This window comes from Astatotilapia calliptera, chromosome 7 (genome assembly GCF_964374335.1).
Source record: "Astatotilapia calliptera chromosome 7, fAstCal68.1, whole genome shotgun sequence".
Lineage (NCBI taxonomy): Eukaryota > Metazoa > Chordata > Actinopteri > Cichliformes > Cichlidae > Astatotilapia > Astatotilapia calliptera.
In genome coordinates this window covers 3,004,875-3,010,874 of record NC_137428.1, presented here as the reverse complement: position 1 = coordinate 3,010,874, position 6,000 = coordinate 3,004,875, and positions in this window count along the sequence as shown.

The following is a 6,000-nucleotide window of genomic DNA, read 5'->3' as shown; positions in this document are numbered from 1 at the left end:
TGCGACGTGCTCGAATTTGCACAAAGTTGTCCGCATTCCGTTCGTGAGAGTTCTCAGTACAAACAAGCACCAAGGAGGACGGGAGGGTGAATTATGCCTGTAAATGTGCTGATTCAGCTGAGAAATGCTGGGAAATATTATTTGAAAGCAGCACAGAGAATCTGCAGAGCCTCGCTGCTTTGCTTACCAGCATTCTGTTCAGTTGCTACTCGGGGAAGCTCTCTGTCGGCAGCTTCGCTCAGAATCGCAGCCAAAGAGCGGAAGGTCTCATAATGTGGATGCTGCACCAAGAGCTGAGCATGAAAGCGAAGCTGTTGATTTACTGCTTGACCGATGGCCACGAGCTGTGATTAATGACCGAAGAAGATCGTGGGTAAAAGTGTTGGAAATGAGCTCAAAGTAGGCCCGCTACATCTGACCGCGATGCCTTCACGGGCACCTACAAGGTGAGCTGTTTCAGGCATGTCCACCTGGGAGGAGACCCCTGGGTAGACCAGGACACACTGGGGGGCTCGTGCCTCTTGGGGATGGCCTGATGTCCCCCAAGAAGAGCTGGAGGAAGTGGCTGAGGAGAGGCAGGTTTGGTATCTCTGCTTAGACTGCTGCCTCCACAACTTACACCTGGATGCTAATGAAGGTAGAAGTTGATGCACAAAAATATGCAGGAAATGACATGTATGAGCTCAGAGCCTCTGTTTAATGTGCTTCAGCAAAACCTACACGCAACTGCATTTTATAGTAAACTCCCCAACTTTACATTGTTATTTATCTTCAGGCCACTGAATCTCAACTATTGGTACCTGCAGGGCTAGTTTAATTTAGGAGGGTAAAAATTACGTTTTCATTGTTTTGTTTTTACTTTTTCACAATCTGTAATAACTGTGAATTTCCAGAGAAATGGGATAGTCTTACACGGCCAAGCGAGTAACCTGATCTCAGCCCAGTAAGAACATCTTTGTCAGGCATTGGGGAAAAAACGATCCTGAATGCAGTGAGAGCACAGAATGGCTGTAATTCCTGAAACAGTTCATGCGATATCAGTGGAAACGGTCGTCAGATATTATTTCAAGATTATTTTCATTATTGCCGAGACAAACTCCATCCTTGATGGAACTTGCATCATTTCCTTTGTATTTTGTTTGAATTGATTTGATATACCTTTATTAGTCCCACAAGGGGAAATTATTTCCAATAAGACTACAGTAGACTCTGCCTGTTATAACTCGTCTCCTGAACAACACTCACCGGAGGGCCCGAGGTGTTGCAACAGGATGAGCTTTCCTTTTGAGGCACTGTTGGCAGTATGGTAGGGGTGGGGTCTCTACAAGAAAGGTGAGATGACCCAGGGGAAGCATGTGTAAACCTCAGAGGTGATACTGAGGTAGGCGTTGTGGTTTGGGACCTTTGGGAAGAGATTTTAAGCTCCTGCTCTCTCTTTTAACAGCCTTTCTCCTTCATAAGGACTCACTCGCTGCTTTGTTAGGTACACCATGCAATTATCTAATCAGCCAATCACATGGCAACAACTCGTATTTCAAGATTAAACCTCCTATCAGAATAGAGAAGTAATCTCAGTGACTCTTAACCTGACATGATTGTTGGTGCTAGATGGGCTGAGTGGTTCAGAAACTGCTGATCTAATTAATCATGTGTAGAGTTACCTGAGAATAATCTGAGAAATATACAGTAAGCGATAATTCTGGGTGAAAACCCTGCAAAATGCCCACTCGGGGTATGAACAGACCCCACTATGGCCCAGTACAGGTGTGAAATCTGTTTAGTGTGGACAGCCCACACTAAACAGAGAGAGGCTCACAGTGAGGGCCCGTGGCGTACCCACAGTATGCCCACATTATAGATGTGAGCTGCCCTACATTTTACACAGGTACGGAGGCCCAGACAAGATAACCCACACACAGCACAACTGTGGTTCAGATTAGTGGGGATATTTTTTTGGCATGCTTTGGGCCCCTCAGAAATAAATGAGCATAATTTAAATGCAGCAGCATGCCTGAGTATTATTGCTCACCGTGTCAGTCCCTTTATGACCACACTGTACCCATCTTCTGATGGGTGCGTCCAGCACACAGCGTCTCAAAGCATCTCAAAACTGGTTTCTTGAACCAGTTCTCTGCACTCCAATGGCCTCCACAGTCACCAGATCTCAAACTAGCGCAGCGCCTTTGGGATGTGGTGGAACGTGAGATTCCTGTCGTGGATGTGCAGCCGACAAATCTACAGCAACTGTGTGATGTCAACACGGACCAGAATCTCTGAGGATTCACCACCTTGAATCTGTGCTGTGAAGAAGGGCGTCCAGCCCGGCACTAGCAATGTGTTCATAATAAAGTATCTGTGGAGTGCATGTTCCAATCCTAATAAGGTTTTCTCATGCCCAAACCTTTTTTTTGTTCCCTGTGTATATATGAAGATGTGATCCCCCTTTGAAGTGTTTGAGGGATGAAAAAATGGTTATTTCCCACATTTTTAGGACATCTAACATCTTTTTTTTCCAGGTACAGGCTTGCACAGCCTATAGCTTGTTCAGTAAAATCAAACTTATGTCGGCAGAGTTTAAACGCTCTCTGAACCTTTGCTCTCACTGACACTTACATGTTTGTAAAAACACAGAAGCGACTGGTGTCGCTTTGTCTGTAATAACTTTCTGTCTCTTTGTGGTTTTTTGTAGCTCCTTTTAGTATCTTTGTGTCTCTTTGTGGTCACATTGCATCTCTGTGGGGTCGTTTTCTCTTTTGTCTTTGTTGTTATTTTAACTTTATGTTTTTTACGTGTCTGTTTGCATCATATTGCATCTCGATAGGCTGATGTTTTCTCTTTAAATTCCATCTATTTGTATTTCTCAATGCTGAAACTGAGTTCTGTCACTGTCCAGTAACAAATGCGTAGTTACTCTTACTTTGGAGCCTCATGATGTCATTAAGTACACAGAACACAATCGGGCTTGGCACTCTCTATTTTTTATGCCTTTTTTCTCATCATTTTCATCAGTGATATGTTCAGGATGTTGAATGTAATACTTAAGAAAAACCACAGAGATCACACTTAATCAAAGGGAGATTACCCATGATGGATAAATATCGCCACCCCCTCATCACCTGTGCATTTGTCATTCAAATACATGTTTGTATTTCTGCTGATTTGTATGATGCACAGATAAACGGCCTCTGTGGGTAGAAGTTCTGCCATGAATGTGACTAAACAGGTAACAGAGCTGAAATGCACAGAGGGTTAGGAAAATCAGCCATTGCCTTAATGTAAAGCATCTACCTGGGAAGCATTTTTTATGACCCACCTGTGTATGTGAGTAAGTGGAAACATGAGTCACGGTGACTGTCAGCAGTGGCTGGGAAGGCATGACTCCGGGGCTCGTATTGTTCAACATCCGCTTGGATGAGACATCTATGACGGACATTAGCAAGTTGTGGCAAGTTGATCTTTGCGATCCAAAATAAACCTGTCGGGGTCCAAAGCTGCTCTGGTGGCTTTTTTGATGGACGAGAGTAAAACCAAAGATATACAATATCCTCTGACGGCTGCAGCATTCATTACATTCCTTCGGATGTGGACATAATCCTGTTGGTTAGTCATTCTGCTGGGGCAAAAATATATTTAGTATTTTCATGACTAAATACATTTTTGAATGATAAAAATCATTATTTACTAATTTTCAAATATTAATATATTAATGTAAACACAGTAAAATAGCAATAAAATGTTTGGGTTTTGTTCTTAAAAAATTATGTGGAAATTCCGAACACAAAGCTTCCGGGAAAGAAAATGCAGCTTTGGGAAGCTGAAATAGGCACAATGCTACTTAAACCCTATTGGCTGGCATTTGCAAAGTGTTTTTAGGATGATACCTTAAGGTATATCTTCTGTTTGACCTGTTAAAACAGGCAGTTTCTAGCATTTTTAGACAGGTCTCACGTGTTCACGGTTTTAGTCCCTAACCCCTGCGAATACCAGGGGTCAACTTTAATTTGAGAAAGTCTATTTATTCTAGGCTTCTCAAAAAAACTAAGGGAAAACTTGATAAACAACAATAACTGGAAGCTGTCTTTTTGCAAACAATCAAGATGGATGATTGGATGACTGAGAACCGACACAGACACATGTGTGCACTGAAGAAGCAACAATAAAACAACATCCAACGAGTGATAGTTTTGCAAGTGCTCTCCACGTACCATTGCTCTCATCTTGTCCCACCTCACTCATGTTTCTCTAGTTTTACCTTTTTGTCTGTGTCTTTGTCATATCGTAGCCAGTAGACTTTTATAAGATCATGCAAAGTTTGCTATGTCTTGCAGAACAGCCTCATATGGAAATTTCAAGTTATTTTCCGCCATGTGATTCAGCTAATAACAGAAGGATTTCATCATTTGTGAAGCCATGCTGAAAATACTCAGCAATTTGTGCATTCATGACCTGGTAGGTTAGTTGTAACATTTGTAGCTGAGGGCTTTAGCTTCCAGGTAACAAGGAAATGACATAATTCACGTAGATTACTGATTGGCAGCGCTAAGTCAAAATTTCGAGTTATGGATACTTTTTTTTTAGTGGAGGCAACAGGCTTCCAAAGCCTCAAGAGTCTGGGAGAGATAATGGGAGATGGGCCGTAGAAGGCCATCAACCCAGCAGCAGGACTGGTATCTGCTCCTTTGGGAGAGGAGGAGCAGCGAGACCGCTGCCACAGCCCTATAAAATGACCTTGAGTGGGCTACTTGGATGCAGGTTTCTGACCAAATTGTCAGAATAAGACTCCACGAGCACAGGATGACGTCCAAACGTCCAAATGCCAGTCACACAGCACATGTGACAGATGTTATGGCACCTATGTAAATGTACATGCTTTTTGTAGCAGTTGGGTTTTTCAGTTCTCCTTTGTGGTGGCTTGTCACATTCTTGCTGATGAGACTCTTCGTCTGTCTTCGTCTGTCTTGCATGCTTTTGAGGCTATGCACAGATTTTAGATGAGGTTTCAGTTCAGGGACTCTTAGGGCCACAGGAAAGCCTTCAGCTTGCACCTGCTGACATATATAAATTCCCCTCTTGCCCCTGCAGGCAGTCTTTTATCCGTCAAGCTCGGGTCCTACCGGAGGCCTGGGAGCTTGAGGGTCCTGCGCAGTATCTTAGCTGTTCCTAGAACAGAGATCTCGGATGTTGTTCCCGCGCTCCGATTACCACTGGGACCACTGTTACTTTCACCCTCCACATCTTCTCCAGCTTCTCGTTTCCCTTCTTTCTGATGTTGCTGTCATCTGGTATCGCTACATCTATCACTACGGCCATCTTTCTCTGCTTGTCTACCACCACTATGTACGGTTGGTTAGCCATCACCAGTTTCTCCGCTCGATCACTCGAGAATGACTTCCATGTCATGGCGTTCCATGTATGCCCTGCCTGCTAGCATCTTGCACCCTGCTGTTATGTATACTTATTTTATGTTATGGAGCTTGTGCTCAGAGCTTGTTCCTGTGCTGCCATGATTAGTCCCTCTGTGCTGTCTTTCAGTTCAACTTTGTTCAGCCACTGGTAGGTTTTCTCAATTATTAGCCACTTTAGTCACTTCTTCTATCAGATATGCTGTGCTCCCCTTTCTCAGGTTGCTGCTGCCTGAGGTATTCACTAAGCACACTATCAGTTGTGGCCATCTTCCAGATGTAGGCTACTCATGGATCTGTTGTTTCCTCCTGGACAGCGGCTCTGACACTCACTAGTCCTCAGCCACCTTTCTTCCACGTAGCACACAGTTTCAGGGTGCTGGATCTGGGGAGAAAGCCCCCATGTCAGTCAGAGTCAGTGGCTCCTATCTCCTCCTTTGGTCAGCTTATTATCCCAGCGGGGTACCTGATCACCGGCAGGGCTTAGGTGTTCATTGCCCAGATCTTGTTCTTCCCATGCAGCTGACTCTTCAGGACTTATCTGACCCTCTGCAGGTGTTTGGTGGTTGCAGCTTTCATAGCAGCCTCTTCATGATAC